At 63.0% G+C, this 17,819-nt stretch overlaps 1 protein-coding gene across 2 annotated transcripts in view; it reads right to left on the reverse strand.

The window, feature by feature from the left end:
- Positions 1 to 13,758, reverse strand: part of MID2 (midline 2) — a 160,659-nt gene extending 146,901 nt beyond the window's left edge. For both annotated transcript variants that reach the window (XM_089781689.1, XM_075896588.2), the window contains exon 1: positions 13,633 to 13,758. The gene's annotated coding sequence lies outside the window, so the exon portion shown is untranslated. The remainder of the gene's footprint in view (positions 1 to 13,632) is intronic.
- Between the last annotated feature and the right edge of the window lie 4,061 nt (positions 13,759 to 17,819).

Raw genomic sequence — 17,819 nt, forward strand, 5'->3', positions numbered from 1 at the left:
GAACCCTCCTGCTGCCTTTTGACTAGCGCAGACTTGGGCAGCGGGTACGGAGAGCGGGGCCCACTCCCAGGACTCGCTCGCTCCCATCAGTGGCACTGCAAGAGCCGCAGAAGGAGCCCTGAAGAAGCCCAGTCTGCTCGGACCTGAGGCGAAGAAGGAGGGTTCGCTGCCTCACATGAGCAAAGACTCGGCGAGCAAAGCTTATAAAGGGAAGATCCCTGCACCCTTCCTGGGGGAGTCCCTGGGTGACTGGCTAGTAACCCTGTGTGACGTAGCGGGGAGGTACCTTGCTGGTTGCTATGCTGGGCAGTGGGCTGTGAGTGACCTCCGCTGTCTGCAGCACAGCCCAGCAGGGCAGGGGATGAGTCATTATGCAAAGGGGGTTTTGAACCTGTCCGACCAGTTATCTCCCAGGGAACGGAACAATGGGAAGAAGGGGAGTGGAGCCCTGGCTGGGGGCAGGGCTGGAAGTGAGTGAGTTAGGGAGGTTTCTGGCTGGTATCATGGAGGAAGCAGCCTAGGAAACGGGCTGGGATTTAGGGGCCCAGGCTCCCCCATCTCAAGGGGGGCTGAGGCATCCTAGGCCTGCCCTGGAACCAGATTCCATCTGTGCTGTGCTGTATCCTGGAGAAGCAATAAACTCCCTCTGTTCTACTGGCTGGGGGAGTCTGTCCGTGCCACTACGGGGGTGCAGGAGACGGGAAAACCCCAACGCACCATCACTCCCTGCGGTAGCTCCAATGGCAAGGAAGATCTTCCCAAGGGAACTGCGCCTGCCCGCTTCATGGCATCGGCTCCCGACCTATGAGCTGTGATCCCCAGCGGGGACGCTCAAGCAGCGGATTGGCTTCCGGGTGTGCACGTCCTCTGCACCGTGCTATCTTGTGCGGCCGGCCGGTGCGAGGTCCCACTGCGTGCGGGAGGCCACTCCATGCAGGCTCCAGACACAAAGCGTCTGAAAATGAGTCTTGCTGGGAAAAAGTTGGGGAACCGGCTGCTTTCTGTCATGAATTGCTCAGCAGCTGACCACTCGCCCATGCCAGGAGCTGCCCTGTCATTTCCACCTTCCTTTCAAAGCACGGGGATGCGAACCAGCCTGACTCCACGAACTGCTGGTTTGTTCCCGACAGCCGCGCTTACGGCTCCTTTGCCGCCGGAAACCCCCTAGGAGCCAAACGTGGAAGAACCTCCACAAAGAGAACATTCCTTCACGGTCCCATCTGACTGGTCCCGAAACACGCTCATTTTCATACAGTCCTATGGACGATCTCTTCCCCCACGCACAAATCTAATCTGCCTAAGTGCTCGGCCTCAGTGCTGTCCTGTGGGCATGAGTTCCACAGGTTCATTATGCCATTTGCATACTGAGCAGCAGATGTATTGATAGGTGTTCACTGGCATCCAGGCCTTTTGCCTAAGTAATTAGAGTTAATTTAGAACCCACCTTAAGTGCATGCATCGATCACACCCTGCCTTCCAATGCACATTCTCTTGCATCTGTCAATGCTGAATTTCACCTGCTATTGCTTTGCCATTCACCTGAGTGTATAAAACCGTCCTCCAATCCCTCCATCTTCTTGAGAACTGACTAATCACAATAATCATGGGTTTTCTGCAAGTTTTGCCAGCTCACTAGTCAACTCTTTTTGCAGATAATTAAAGGCTCTGCATGAGGCAGGGGCTCTGGAACACACAGAGTGTGATGGTGCAATTAAAGACGGTCACAAAGCATATGCACAAGAGGGCCAAAAGAAGCTCAGACCGGCAGCCTCAATTACGGCATGTCCTAACTTTGGCGGGCTTGACTTGGCGCCTTCGTACTGCGTGTGCATGAGAGTACGAGACTAATACCACCAAGCCCAGAATGGAAACCTGGAACGTAAAAAGCCGTCGGCAACGTTGAAAACGGAGCGTGCGTGTGTGCAGATTCTGACTCGTTTCCCGACTCTCCGTCCATTGCTAATTCGCGCTAAAGCTTTACTCTCCTCCCGTGGCTGCCTCATTTCTTGAATGACTCGCGGACTCGGACCAAGTCTTTTAGAAGTCCAAATGCAGTCATGATTTCAGCCAGTTCTCCGTTACCGGTCTATGGACATGCCCAGAGAATCCCGTAGGCTAGACATGCCTAGCTTTCCACATCCTTGGGTATCCCTGATCGCTCATGCTCAGCCCAGTATTTTCTAACTCCAGTTTTAATTATTTTCACAACTATTTTCTTGGCACTGGAAAGGCAAACCCAGAAACTTACTGAGCTGCAAGTCCCTCTTCTCCCCTTTCTGAAATTAAAGGCGCAGTGGATGAGGTTTTACTCCTGTGGAGCAGCGATCCCGTGATCTTCGTGCAGCTCGGCTCTGAATTCCTCCAGCCTGGCTGGCAGCCGTCACAGAGCCCTGAAGAACTGCTGCTCCTTCATTGATCCCTCCGAGCAGACCTCGCGCTCTGCGTCCCTCACCTTTACCCAGTGGACTGAAATCATTTTGCTTCTCGGTAGCATCCTTCTCCTCTTCCGGTCTCCCTTTGCCCTGGCTACCACTCGATCTCTCACAGGCTTTAGTCTCCAAAGATCCTACACGGATCTCGTGGCCTCAAAAGGCCTCCCTGCAGAGAGGCGCAGGGAGCGGAGGCGGCGGGCGGAGGGGCAGCAGGACGGACTCGCTCGGGTCCCAGGAAGCAGGGGTGGGAGGGGGGCTGTTTGGGCAAGCGGCTCAGGGAAAAGGGAATGGAGGAAACCCGCCTGTGGCCACTGCCCCATGGTCCCTGGGCAGAACCCAGAGCAGCAGGCAGGCCGGGCTCCCCCAACCCTCCCCAGGCCACACAGCCCCCCCGGAGAGGCTGGGACCCCACCGGGCTTCTCCCCCGCCAGTGGCCTGGCCTCTAGGACAGGGCGAGAGGGCCCCAGCGAGCCTCTGAGGCGACCCTAACGGCCGACAGGCACAGGGCCCCGGGAGCGTTACCTCCAGTATTCAAGCTGAACTCCTCCTCCCTTGGCTAGCAGCCCCAGTGCCCCGTCCCGCCCTGGACACTGGGAACGATCCCCCCCCCCCCCGACAGGCTGCCAGCCCCAGCCCAGGCTCCAGTGTGCCACACGGGAAGCGGCCAGACTTGCCCGGAGCTGAAAACCGGCCTGTCTGCTCTGGGGCGGGTTAGGCGGGTTCTAGCAGAGACCGCACGCCCGGCCGCCGCTTGGATCCAGGCCCGGTCACACAAAGGGGGAAAGCAACGGGCAGCCAGCAGCCGCTTCTCTCGGGCTGCCGTGGCTGGGCATCCCGGTGCAGGGACAGCAGGACGCTGGCACGGCCTAGCCAGGGGCCACAGCTGTTTGCTGCTGCCCCGGGACACCCCCCGCCGGCACGCTGCTCCCCTAGAACGAAGAGGTCATCAAGGCCAGTGCCACACGTGACATCAGGTGAGTTACACCCGGAGCGGGCAGAGAAAACAGGCCGGCATCTCCGAGCAGCCTGGGTGAAGGCCCCTTCAGAGCTGGAGAAACAGAGCTGAGACCTCCCCAAAGCCATACGGAGCGTCAGGCCAGAACCAGGCAGCAAACTGACACTGGCCCGCCCCACCCCCAGTGTCAAAAGAACCCCCCAAAGCGCCCACTGCCCATCTTGTCCCCAGCCTCTCAGCTCTGTCTCAGCAGACCACCCCGTCCACGGCAGGGCCTGTCTCTTCTACAGGCCGTGGCTTGCTCTGTGTCCAGCACCGTGGCTGTTGGTGGCCACAGTGACGCCGAACGAATGACCGCCACTCCCAGTACGGACCCTGAGCTCTAACCACTAGGGAACACAAGGGCACCAACTAAAGAAGGCTGAATTTCCTTGGGGGCAAGAAAGGGAATCTTTTTGCTAAGCCCAGCAGCCCCTACGCTTAACTCTGCCCCCCTTGGCATCTAAGGACACGTCACAGACCAGATAATTCAACCACCTGCCATTTGTCGCTGCCACGTACACGTCTGCACGTCCAAGTTTGCCATCCCTGCGCACTGACAGGCATCGCCCTGACGGCTGGCACGGCTAGAAACGATTTTCTGAGGTCTGGCCTGGAGTAGTTTTGCAGCAGAGCGAGGCTGCAGCGTCTCTCCGTCCAGCAGCTGCAGTGCCCGGCCTTCCTTGGGGGCACTTCCAGATGCGAGGCAGTGAGCCAGACTGGCAACGGACCTGCCGCCTCCCCCGGGGCCCGGACAGCTCTCCGTGACAGGCCACGTCCACTATGGGCTGTACGTGGGATAACGCCTGCTCTGGTACACCGCGGTTTCCTTTACTGAGGAGAAAGGAAACCCCTTTGTAGCTGGCATTTCGGGGTTGCACTGAGCAGCGGAAGACACTGCAACGGTCACGGAGCTGGCGAGAAAACCCACGACATCCACAGGCAGCATGTTCCCGAGAGCCGCCGTGCCGCTCTGCTCTCCAGAAAGCGCCTCGGGGTGGGGGGGCACTTCTCCCAGGTCCCACACAGCAAACTCGACCAACAGCTAAGGGCTTCGTGAAACCGCCGTGAAAGGGCAGGAGGTCAAGTCAATTCAGTCCCCCAACGCCCAGAACAGACTTCGGCTCTCCCGCCTCGCCGGGCACTGGGAGCGCTTGGCGCTCAGAAAGTCCTCGGTGGCATGGGGCAAGCTAGTCTGCATGTGCACAATGCCGTTCAGCCATGGATCTCAGAGCTCTGCGGACAGACACTGCTGATGCAGCCTCACCGCTCTGGACCAGCCCACAGGCGGCAGTGACGGGCATCAGAGACAGCCGGGTAGGTCAAGGGAACACTGAGCAACAGGAAATTAGGTGACATGCCCATGGCCATAGACAGAAACAGAACCAGGCCCACTGGCGCCTCGCCCCCATCTCACCACCAGCCCACACTCCCGTGTGAGAGAGAAGATGGGCGGGGGTGAGGCGAGGCAAGGCGGAGGCGGCGGGAAGAATGCATGAGGCCGAAAGGGGACGCAGCAAACAAGGAGCTGGCCTGCACATTGCAATGGATATCAGCGTCCCAAGGCACGTGGGACTCCAGCTGTGGTTCGGTGACATGACCAAGCCTTTCCACCCCCCGCCCGGGCTGCCTTGTGCCCACAGCCGCACGCAAGGCGCCAGCCGCACACCACCCCTACACCAGCATTGGGACGGCCCGGAGCACGCAGCCTGTCCAGTGTCACCTAGCGCCTAGCTCAATGGACTGGCGCCAATCACCTGGCACCCGACGGGCTCCCGCTGGCTGGTAACTGATTCAGTGCTGGGGGCTAACAGGAACTGTCCCTTTCATGCGGGCCCCGGAGCACCAAGGCGACACCGGTAGGAAGGCCAGGACCTCGCGGCTGCACGGGGCTCCTCACGCTAGTGCAGAAAGAGTCACGACTGGCCTGTCCGCTCAGGTCGGGCAGCTGCGTTCAATCCAGCCCGGGCCTCGCAGCCTGGCACCCCTGCCCGAGCGCCGCCTCGCAGTGTGTGGCCGGCCGACCGCAGTGGGCAAACGGGGGGGGGGGGGGGCAGGCTGACCAGTTCCTTCCCAGCTGGTGTAGGCAGGAACCTGGCCAAGGCAGCGGCTTTGGACTGGTCAGCCGGGGGAGTCCCCTTTAAGGAAGGGCAGGGTGCCCGGCTGTAGCTGTACTAGGCGCTGTCCGAGCAGGATGGCCAGGCAGGGAGGGAGGGGGAGTTTTCCAAACCTCTCGGGATGGGGGGGTCTGGCGGAGGAGAGGTGCGGGGGCAGGAATCAGAACACTCTTTGCACGTGTTCTCTTGAAGGAAGGGCCGAGCTCGCAGGGGGGAGGGAGGAGGGAAGGGAAGGGAGTTTGGGAAGCGACGCCAGAGAACAGTGCGGAGACCGCCCGAGCCAGGCCTGGCTCCTGGCCGAGAGCGGAGCGCTGCGGGGCTGGTGGGGAATCGCAGGGGGACTGCAGCCCTGCGAGCCAAGGAGCAGGGCGGCCGGCGCAGAGCTGGAGTGGGGCACCGGGAGGGGCCCGCTAGGCCCTGCCCCCATCCTGCAAGGCGATAGACACTGGCCCCAACCAGCCCTTCCCCTGCACGTGCAAAGCTCCCAGCACCCGGCAGCCGCCAGGGAAAGCCAGAGCCCACTGCAGGGTGGACAAAGCACCCCAGGAGCGCTCAGACGTCGCAGAGCGCCCCCTCCCCACCCTCGTAACGGAAAGCCCAGCGCCGGAGAAAGCAGGGCCCCTTCGCTAAATGAACAGGACCGTCTCGGGCTCCGGCAGGCTCCGGGGGGCAGGGTCCTGCCAGCGAACAGGGAAGGTGGAGAGTGAATTGCAGACTGGCCTGTCAGACCAGAGCCACGTGGCCCCGAGTCCCCTGCTGCGCGGCTCACATCCCTGGACAAACGTTTCCGCTCCGGGGAGGGATTCCCGGGGCTCCCGAGGCGTCAGACTCAATTCATGGGCCTGAGGAGACGGGATCAGGGCGCCAGCGCTCACACGCGGCTAGCTGGCGGAGAATGCTTGACAGCCCGCCTGGGCCCGGAACGAGCTTTCGGTGTGTGTGCAGAAAGTTTAGGAGACAGACAACGTGTGGGAAAGCTTCTCCCCGAACGTTGGGCCGGAAGAATTCCAGAAACGCCCAAGCGCCAGCTGTAAGTACGTGTCAGATGCTTTCAGATAAACACAGCGCTTTGATGCCGACCGTGCCAATAAATCTCCGCCGCGACTCTCCGGCTCTGGATCTCTTCTGCCCTGCGTCTCCCAGCGCCTGCTGTCACCCTGCGCCGCGTCAGAAACCCCGGCAACCCAGGCCAGCGCTTCGCTAACGCTCTGGGCTCCCCAGCGCTACTCCCCGCTTTCCGCGGGGGCTGGGCACTTTCCCCAAGCCCTTCCCCTGCTCCCAAACCCAACATGGCCCTGCCATGCAGGAAGGAGGGAAGCGAGTCCGAGCTAGGGACGGGCACTGCCCAGGCTCAGGGAAACCTCGCAGCCTGGGGCCTGTGCCTGGGAACCGGACATGCCTGGCTCAGGCAGCAGCCGACTGCAGGAGCCTTAGGAGACCTCCGCCCCCGCCCTGCCCTGGGAGGCAATGCAGGCACCCCCAGCAGGACGGATCACCACCGGAGCACCCTGCACGGGACCCGAGGAACGCACTCGGCCAGCCGGCCTGAGCCCGCTTCTCTCCTGACGCCAGCTAACGTGCGCCCTAAGCAACGTAACTTAACCGCAGGTGTGTCCCCTCCCCCTCCTCTCGGGGGCACCGCTGGGAACCCTCCAGGAGATGCAAACCAATCGAGCAGGCGCCGCACAGAGCCCCACAGACCTGGCCCTCGGGGCACAGCCCCATGGCTCGGCACAGCCGTTGGGGAGCACAGTAGCCAAGAGCCTGCTGCTCCCCAAGTCTCACCAGGCCAGTCACACAGCTGGATTTCCTGGGCCCACCACACACGTTTCTCAGGCTCAGTGGCATCTCTGGCTTGCGCTGAAGGAGGCTGCATGCAGGTGGCGTCTTTTTCAGCATCTTTGCTCTGCACTCCCATGAAGCTTTTCTCCCAGCCTGCTCAGATTACGCTGGTGCTGAAACAGGCCCTTGTAACGGCCCCCACTTACTCCCCAGAGCAAAGACTTTTTGGGGGGACTTTGCTCTGCTCGATTAACCCTGAACTGGACTGAAATGACATTTCCTTAGGCCATTCCCGCCGTGTGGTCTAGTTACCGTGTCTGTAAAGCAGGATATAAACCAACAGACCGACTGAGTCAAGTCCCTATTCAACAGGCGCTCCGGTAACAACGCACCTGTCAGTCGGGGCCCCCCAAGAGGCGAGAATCTCGCCCCACTCCGACCCGGCATCGCAGATAAGGAGCTCCCCAGCTCTTGGGCTTCGCACCTCTGCTCTGAGACGCTGAGTCCCATCTCCATCCTGACTTCAGGGGCACGTCCGCCCAGAGCGGCTGCAGCAGACTCCTAAAGAGCTGTAAAGATCAACACAACTCGCTCGCCCTGCGTGGAGGCTCTGGGGACACAGGGAGTTTGGCCGCTAATGTGCATGGCTGACGTCCCGATGCACCAACAGGCGTTTTGCTGAGAGGCCGGCGAGCCCCAGTCCAAAGCACGCGCGGCGCTGGGGAAGAACGCACAAGCACGCCCTTTGCACCCGGCTCCCCGCATGCTCCTTTGATCGGCGGCACGCGGAGCCTGGTCGGACTTCCCTTCGGGCCGGGCCGCGGTTCCCCGGTCCAGAGCGCAGACGTGCAGCAGGTGGGGAGAGGCGGCATTATTAAGCCTGGCTGCTCGCAGGAGTATGCGGCGCACGTCTCTCCCTCTGGTCATATCCTAGTTAGCGCAATGTTAAATAATGCATGTGGGTTTTATTGGGAAAGACTCTCCAGCTCCCTTAAGGAACGTTTGCTGCCTATTCGGCGGCGCCGCGCAGAACCGGGCTGGAACGGGCCGGATGCTCACACTCCTGCCCCAATTCACACGGCAAACAGGGCACAGCCCGAGAGCTAATGGGCGGAGAGCAGGAGGCAGCCTCTGCCCTCGACCACCAGGAAAGCGACACACGGCACGGTCCGGCACGCTGCTTGGCTCGCCCCGCGCCCCGCTCCGGGGAGAGGCTCACGCGGCCGCGCGCTCACCGCTGCTAGAGAGGGAGCGGTCCTGCTGCCAAGTGATCCTCCCGATTTCCTCGCCGCTTGGCTGAGAAGCCAGATGCAGCTGGAGTCTCTGCAAGCCAGCCCGAAGCTAGATCATCGGCCTTGGCCTTCTCCCCTCCGGACTCAGCCACTTGAAAACCATCCCTCCTCGTGCCCTGCCCGCAAGGGAGGCCGCCTCCCGGGCACAGTGCGCCGGGACCGGGGGACCGGGCGGGACGGCGCGAGAGGCAAAAGCAGCACTAATGAGATGAGCTTGTCAGGAAAGGGGCAGGCGAAGGGGGACGACGTCGGCCTCGTGCCCTTCGCTGGTTCTTCCGAGAGCCGAGTCTTCGCGGCTGGGTACTCAGGCCCTGCCCGCCCTAGGAGACGCCTTCCACAGCCGCTACAGGCAGGCAGACAACCTTCCCCGTCAGGCGGCCAAGCACAGGCAGTGACAGTCCCACCACCAGGCCGGTACCCGCGGGGACAAGTGGCCAGGGCTGGGCACAGACTATTGCAACACACCCGGGGGGGTTGGAAAAATCAGTCGGTGGAGACCTGCTGCCTCCTGCCAGCTCACGTGGTTTCTCCTCCATGGGGGGGGGAAGCTTATTTTACATACCAGCTATTACAGGGGGGCCTGTTTGCAAGATTCTGCTTGGTGGAGGTGGAGCCGCTGAGCCGCTCGGGGCCCCAGGGCTGCATCCTCAGCCATACTCCTTCCAGACGCCCCGCGCGTCCCGCAGGGTCCCCGGGGAGAGGCTCCCTGTCACATGCCACACCAGACGCGTCGCGGCACTGATGGGCATCACGTGACAGCGCGCCGACCAGCAGCGCCTGGAGGCCCCAGGCCAGGCCGGGAAGCCCAGGGAGGAGGGCAAGAAGGGCCGTGCGGCCCCGGTGCCATTCCTGCTCCCCCACGACTGCAGCTACAGCCCGCGGATCTGCCCACCTGCCCCTGCAAAGCCACTTGCCTTCCCTCTTGGACCCCACAGGGTCTCTCAGGCAGCCGGCTGCAAGAGCTGCCAGCCCCACCCCCGCGCCCTGTCCAGGTGTTCAGGGGTGAGGGCAGCAAGCCCCTTTGGAGGGGAGGCCCCAAGGAAGCGGGCGAGAAGAGAGATGCTGAGCGAGGGCAGGGCACAAGCAGCGCCAGGCTGGGGCGCCCACCCCGCCGCAGCAGGAGGAAATGGGGCTGCCCCTCCCCCCGCCCAGCTGTTGCGTTCAGTTGTGGCTCCCCGGCCTGTTTCCTGAGAGGAGCCGGGCCATCCAGCCATGCCAAAGGAGCTGCCTGTTACCCCAGCCAGCCCCTCACTCCTAGGGGCTCGGGGAGGGGCCACGGAGCACGGGGGGTAGGGGCCTGGAAGCCAACAAGGGAGACACACTGGACTGAATCCGGCAGGGCGCTGGCCCCTCCTGGCCTGGCCCAGGGCGGGTCTGCAGTGCTGAGCCGATCGCTGTCTGGGCTACGGCCTCATTCCGCTTCCTCCTCTGCAGCCGGAGAGGGTCAGAAATGCGCCGGAGGCTGCGGGCGAAGGAGTTCCGCCGGCGTTTGCTAACAGGCGCCTTGGGAACACAGGAAGCTGGAATCTGATTCAAGAGCCGAGACATTCCATTCCCGAGGTCCGGCCGGCCGGGGAGCTCTGCTGGGCCGGGAGGCGCTCTCGCGGCGCTGCGCCCACGAAGCACGACATGGCTACTTCGGCTTCACGCGAGCGCTAGAATTCTTCCTGCGATAGCCGATCTCCCCCGTGTTCCTGGGCCCGTACGTCCCAGGCCCGTGCTGTCGCTACATGTACACGGCGCCGCGACTGAGTAAACAACACGAACAAAAGGCCCAATAAGGTCACTCCTTTCCTTCCCCGCTGTGGATCTGCTCATTAATCAGGGTGACTAACAGAGTTGCTCATTTATAATGGATGACACCAAACCAGAGCTCTCATTAAGCCATAACGTACAACTGCTCTCGGGAAAAATAATAATAAAAAAAACCAGGCAACTTTCCACCAGCAGCCGTGAAGCAGGGTGCTCTGCAAATCCAGGGCTGGAGGGGCCCCGTGCCCAGCACCCGAGCTCCAGGAGCGATCGGAAGCCGGGGTGGGCTAGGTCGGGGTCTTGGCAGGTACCCACCCAGCGCCAAGGGCTCGAATGAGACCGAAAGCCAAAGCAGCACAGCTGACAAGCATTCCGCTCAGCTGGCTGCGAGGGGCTGGCAAGCGACGCGACTCGCAGCTCGGCAGCCCAGCCAAAGGGCCAGACCCAGGCACACCGCAGCTCGGGGTCTGCACTCCCCCCCAAACCGCACCAGGGTTTCAATACCCCAGGAGGAGGCTCCAGCGGCTCGCTGGCTTGCGGCAAGGACCATCTTGGGTCACGAGGTCAGTGGCATCCGTTCACGGCAGTGCAACGTGCAGATCTAAGCCCGTCTCACCGTGAGCAGAACTCAGCCGTACACGCTTCCGCTCCGACGCGCCCGTCTGCCTTGCCTTTGTGCTCCGCCCCGCAACACTGCAATGGCTCGCCCCCCGCAGCAGACCTGCCCCCCAGGACAGAGAACGGTCTTGGCTTCTTTTAGCAGTGTCAAGTGCCGGGCTGGAGGCACCCACACCCCAAGGGGCCGGTCTCTTGCCGGCATGGCCTTCGCTTGCAACTGGCTGCTCGGCATTCGTGAAAACCAAAGCACTTCCACTTGGCACCCGCCTGCCCAAAACGCTCCTCCTGGGACACGCCGTGGGACAATTCTCCTCCCGGCCCGAGACATGCCAGGTGGACCAGGACACGCAGAAGAGACTGAGGAACGCCCAGCAGGGAGCGGACACCTCCCCCAGAACAAACCAAAACATCCGCCAACCTTTAGGAGCAAAAATACGCTGGGGAAGGTGACCCCCCCCGCCCTCCGCATGATTCAAAACGACAGCCCGTTTTTTTTAAGAGTCAGACGCCAATCGCGAGCCAGCTCAGAAATGGACCCGCCCCCGTGTTCTCGCACACGTATGTCTGTCTGCACACAGAACAGTTAGCAGTCACTTAGCGTGTCGTGCCTCTGCCGGGGACGCTGTCGGATCCCATTATTCATGCAAACGGGCTATTGCAGCGGCTGGGCTCAATCAGCGGCAGCGGCAGCGGCAGCTTCAGCAGAGCAAGGTTCCCAAACCCGGCAGGGTAACTCTTAGCAGAGCAGGCAGCTTTCCCTTGGCCCTGCACGAGGCTGCTGCGGGCACAGACTGGTCGGCATTGTGTGTAAACCTCGGGCGCGCCCAAGCAAGCCCCAGCGCCTCTCTGGGACGCCGCGCAACCCTCCTCCGGGCTCGTCACCCCGCGCGCGGCTCCTGTCACTTGTGTGCTTTGTGCTGTCATAGGGAGGCAGGTTGTGGCGTTTCGTCAGTGCTGAGCAGCCTTTATTATTTATTCATTACAAGGAGAAGCCAAGGGAAAAGCAACACAAGCAGATTCCTAACAACTTCTGGGCAGCAGCAGTGACAGACACGGCACAAAGCAGCCCAGAGGAAACCGAGGCAGCTCACCATTGCCACCTTCAAACCCGCCCGTCATCGGCTGCATGGGGAATGTTCTCGCCTCCCCGCTGCTGAGCAGGACTCCAGTGCCAGCTGCCCACAGGGCACTCGGCCTGTTCTACAGCAGCGAGACGGGGGTGTTCAATATTATTCGTAGGAAAAAGGCGCCATTCAAACCCAGGCCCAAGTTGGCTCGGTCCCCAGTACGAGCTGCGGGCACTGCTCTCCGCTCTCCCAGCATGCTGTCCTCCCTGCACCCAGGTAGGGGCCACACAGTCTAGAAATCCACCCCACCTGAGCTGTAGGGGGGCCAGGCTACCAGTGGGCTAAGCCACGGCAGCTCCTGGAGTGGGGCAGTTCTAGCCAAGTCACTGCCAACAACCACCGAATCACAGCTGCAGAACGCCTGTCCCCTAGGGAGGAGGCATTACACCCGCAGCCCCCGGGAACAGGCAGCGCTTAGCCCAGGAACATCCCAACACACCGAGGCTGGAGAGAACTGAGAGGCACCGACTGCAAGCCAAACCCCCAGCCCCGCTGAGAGCGCTGCCGCCAAGCACCGGCACCGCTGCGCAGATCAATAGCAGCAGGCTAGTCGCACGCGGAACAGCTGAGACATACACCTTGTGCTTCCCCACAAAGCTCGCCAGCCAGGCGTTACCCCGGCGCTAACCCAGCGCCACTGCCAGCCTCGCAATTCCACCCGCACGCTGCGCTTCCAGCCCAGAGCTCTCCCCAGGAGAAGCAGAAAGTCAATCGAAAACAAGAGCAAAACATCGGTAGCAACACCAGCCCCGGCGTCACTGTGCAGAACGCCAAGGAGCCTGCCCGGTGTGCCCGCGGGCGCCCACCCGGCTCCGCCTGGGAGTCCACAGCAGAGCTCCCCCCCCCGAACTAAACTTTGTGGCCACCGAAGCCCCCGCCAATCCACCCTGCTGCCCAGAATGGACCCAGGGCTCCCGGGCACAGACCCCCAGGCTTACAGAGGGGACAGGCCAGAGCCCAGCCGGGACAGAGGCCGTGCATCTGTTATTGTGCACCGGGGGGGGGGGGGGGGCAGCTGAGCCCGGTGAGGGGCAAGATCCAGATGTGAAGGGCAGCACGGCCCCCCCCTCACTGCTCTCAGCCGGCAGGAGACCTGGCAAGCGAATGGGGGGAGCCGCTTCGGGGGGGGGGGGCTGCCAAGCCACCGCTCTCCTCCCCGCCAAGGGAGATCCCGAGCAGCTTTGGCAGAGCACGGGGGGAAAGGCCTGGGGGGGGGGGACCATGCTCTGGGACCCGCCAGCCCTGCGCACGGGGGGTGCTGCCCCCGCCGCCCTTCCAGGCCCGGCCCAGGCCAGGCTTAGGACGCCCCGCCTGCCCCGCGCCCAAGGACGCTGCCGGGCCGGCGCCGGGACCGGGTTGCGCCGCTCGCTCGCCCTGCGCCCCAGCAGCGAGCCGGGCCCGGGCCGGGGGCTGCCCCGGGGAGCCGGCTGGGGGGCGCTGCCCGCCCGCTCCCACGCCCCAGCGGCCTCCCTCGCCGGGCAGAGCCGCGCGCCCCGCGCCGCGCCCGCCCCGACCTACCAGCGGGATCCGGCAGCCGCCCCGCCGCTGCCCGCTCATCTTGGAGGCGCAGGAGAGACAGCGCCGGCCGGGGCGCGAGCGGCGGCGAGCGGGGAGGCAGGGCAGAGCAGCGCCGCCTCCCGCCCCGCCTCCCGGCTCCGCGCCCGCAGGTGAGGGCGCACGGAGCCGGCCGGCTCCCAGCCTCGGGTCTGCCCCGCGCGCACCTGGCACAGACCGGCCCCGCCGCTACCTGCCCGGGCCAGGCCCCCGCCCAGCGCCGACTCTCCGCGGCTCCCCGGCCAGCACTGCGGGGACCCCTCCGGCCGCGCCCGGCCCGCCTCCCCCAGCGCGCTGGCCATTCGCCCTCCCCGTAGCTCGGCTGGCGGGGCCCGGGGTTGGGCTGGCGGCGCAGTTGGTGCCTGCGGGAAGAGGGGCTGGTTCCCCTCGGAGCTGTGGTCTCAGGCGCTCTGCAAACTCAGGCAGGCCCCGCAGCAAGGCCCCACTGCCGCTATTCTGGGCAGGCTGGTCACCCCGCCCACCCGGCCTATCCACCTCGGCGGGGACCACGCTCCACTCGCTTATGGCCACAATGAAGGAGCGAGGCTTCTGCGCCCTTCCACAGGGCCGCTGGCTCAGCTAATAACCCTTGAAACCGCCCAGGGTGGCTCAGGGGCTGCGTTCCTAGCAATCCCTCCGGCACAGAGCAGGGTGTAAAGGGGCCGTGAAGGCCATTCCCCCTGCCCCCAGGAAAGTCCATTTCCGAGGTAGCTAGTTGCACCCGCTGTCAGGCCAAGGCCTTCACAGAGACCTGTGGAGCTGGTTTTTATTATCATTCCTTATTCCAGGGGAGGAGACACTAGACGCTGAGACTCAATTTCTTTGTCTTGACACTTTCGATGTGTTTGCTTTTCCGTTTGCAGATCGAGCTGAGCGCGAGGTTATTTCCCCTTCTCGTCAGAAACTGAGGAAGGGTGTTGGGTGCGTCTCGTACGTTGGGAAGACCCGGCTCGGCTGGGGTTGCGGTTGCTGTTGGGTAAGCAGGCCGCTGTAGTCAACAGGCAGGCGCGGAAGGGGGAAATGCACCCTACAGACAGAATACTGCTCCCCCACCCAACAGCTCACTTGTACCCGCCCAGAGTGTGTGTTGGGCTCTGCCTCTTTCCTGGTCGTGAGCAGTTCCCCAGTGATGGGTCACAGCCCCGGTGAGATCCCTGGGTCGTGATGCTCCCCCGGGTGTGGAGGCCCCCCTTCTACAGCCGGGCACGTCCCCGTGGGGACCGCTCACTGCCGGCAGGCACCACCTGCAGGACTCTGAGGATGAACTCACGGCCAACCTCTCCTGTGCCGTTTGCAGTCACCCCATCCGCTTGCAGCCTCAGGAAATGCAGCATCCAGTTCATGGCTCAGCCACGTTCCCCTACTCGGCCTCCGTGCCCTGCGAGGGGAACCCGCACCCAGGCCCACTGTGTATTCAGGGCCCCCACTTCAGCAGATGGGTCCTTCCCTCTCTGGCCTCGCTGCTCTCACCAGGGGCTGCTGGTTCCTTTTTTCTTCCTGCGCTTGCCAGTTCCCCAAAGCTCCTCCCCAGCAGTGAGTGGAACCGCACAAAGCCCTTCCCTTCTCTCAGCCCTGCCCAGCTCCTGCACTGTCCTGGCCCCGCCCACACCTGCCCGGCTGAGCCTCTTCCTTCAGCTGCATCCACCCCTGCACCTCACTCCCTTGCCCACGTGGTGCCCCGGGCGTGATTGTGCAGGGGGTGCCATTTTAACGTGGCGCCTTCCATTCTGCCCGGGTCGCGGGAAACGATGCCACCCAAAATGGGGCCGTGCAGGGCAAAGGGAACCTCTGGGCAAACCTTGTTCGAGTGGGCGGGAGGGATCGTTCTAGGAAGGAGACTTTGCATGCAGAGCGGTTCTGGGCCCAGCTGTGCCATTAGCTTGCAGTGGCTATGGCCGCACTGCCAAACATGGGGGAGGGCGGCTTGTTCTCATGCGTGTTAGTTACCTGCTGTGAAATCCACAGTGAGACGAGGTGGCTGGTGAGCTCAGCTCTGCATCCCTGCTCAGACCTCACCTAACGTCTCTTGCGTCTCCGCTAGGGTTCCGCAGCGCGGTCGCGGCCGCGGGTCCGTCCCCCTGCACCAAAGCGAACCGAGAACTGCTCTGGGCCAGGATGTGAAGGGAGGGCGATGCCCAGCCGCCGCCGGGGCCAGGTTCGCCTCCCCTTGCCGCCGGTGCGTCACGCTGCGCGTTCCGTCGTGTCGCACTGGAATCTCGCCGGGGTGAGAATCCGGGCCCGTCCTGTGTGCTGAGCGGGCGTGAATGATCTCACAAGGAGCCAGGCAGCGGGCGGGCCGGCTGTGTCTCTGTTGGTCTGTCTCGGTGGGCGAGGGCCTGCCCGGCTTGGGAGGAGGAGAGGGGTGATGCGGGACACAGCCTGGTCTAAGCAGTGGCAATGCAACGCGGCGGGGGAGAAAAGGCCCTGTGATCGCAGCATGGACCCGGGGGACGAGTCAGGCACAAGCCAGGCCGTGATGAAAATAACGAATCCAAGGAAATCAGAAAGGCGGCCACAGGCTCTGGGATGAGCCCTGCAGGCTTCTAAGCCAGGGTGAGCTGTAGGGGGGCTTCCTTTGCTGCTCTGTTCAGACTCACTGTGTCGAAGAGGAGTGGGGTGTCCCGGCCGGGTCTCAGGCTCAGAGACCCAGAGGGGGGAGCCCTTCCAAGACAGCCCTCTCTGCGGGCAGCGTGTGGAGCAGCCAGGCATGCAGCATCCTGGTCTCCCAGCTCAGCCCCGGCACGCACGCCGCACCGCACCCTGGAGGAAGGTAAACAAGCCGACAGATGCACAGAGCGGGCAGGGGGTGAGGGAGGGAGAGCCGGAGTAGCAGCTCTGGTTGGAGGTGAGGAGGAGGGAGAGCGTGTGTGTGGGTCTCCTTATCTGTGCAGATCTTTCAGAAATCTGCCGGAAACCTCGCCACTCCCCAGCCAGCGCCGGGGACAGATGTGTGCGGGTGTGCCTCGCCCCTGCTGGGGAGCCATCTGCCGAGCGGCGGCTCACCCCGTGCCGGCGGGTTGCCGTCCATTAGGATGGAGCTGCACGGCAGAGGGAAGATCAATAGGGTTTTGCATCCTTCCAGCGGCTCTCCTTTGATGTCCTCCCTTGCTGCGCTTCCCAAAGAGGGAGGGTTTGCGCTGTCCCAGTTTCTGTTCATTTCTCCGTGGTCCTTCATGAAGCGCTGCCTGGGCCCAGAGCCGCCCTTGGTGGATTCCTCCTTAGACACCAGCGTGCTCACCTGACAGATTTTACGGAGCTCTGGGGACCCTGAAGCGAAAGAGGCATTTTCCGTTCGCAAGCCATTTCCCTACGCGATTGACGGGGGAGAGGGCCCTGTCAGGCTGAAAGGTGCTCCCTCGCACAGCTGGATCCAGGCAGCACTGGGGCTGGAAGTGCCGGGGCCATCTTTGGCAAATGTGTGCAGACAGCTTGTCTGTTCGCTCTCCTGTTTAAAACAAAAAAGCAGATGGCCAAGGAGGGGAGGGCGTGTGCCACCCCCACCGGGCTTTGCCCTGCCCCGGTAACGGTTTGGAAATGAGTCACATGCAGCGTCGACCCCTCGGGGCCGCGGAGGCACCGGCTCGCCCAGTGGAGTCCTGTTGGGGTGGTTTTCAGCAGAGACTGCGGGTACTTGCCTGTGCCAGGCCCTGGGCGCCCTGCATGAACAAAACAATCTCAATACACTGCCCAGGACTCCCGCTGCATGGACAGGGCCCTGGGGCAGAGAAGGGACGCGCCTTGCCGGGGTCCCCTCGTGAATCAGTCAGAGCCAGAATTAGAACCCGGGGTTCCGGAGCATGTTCGTATTACTCCATCCGCAGCCTGGGCAGGTTCTGCGACCTTGCCTGGCTCTAGAACGCCTGGTCTGCCGCGGCCCGAGCCACTGGTGGGTTTGGTTCCAGGAGATCGTCTGGGCTCGTATGGTCTCTCACTTTCCAGCACTGAGCCATTGCTCCAGTTTGGATGACTCCGTTTTTCCAGGTTTCCTTAGCGCCTCCTTCCTCTCCACTTCCAACCCCAAGGCATGTGCTTTTGAACCCTCGCATGCACACGGATCAGCAGCTTCTAGCTGGCAAATGGAGTGGGTGCTAATGCCGGCCCTGGGGGTCTCGGATGGCCCTGCAGTGAGCCATCCAAACCGCCCTGCCGCA

This window comes from Pelodiscus sinensis, chromosome 13 (assembly GCF_052426305.1).
Source record: "Pelodiscus sinensis isolate ZL-2025 chromosome 13, ASM5242630v1, whole genome shotgun sequence".
In the NCBI taxonomy this organism is placed as follows: Eukaryota; Metazoa; Chordata; order Testudines; family Trionychidae; genus Pelodiscus; species Pelodiscus sinensis.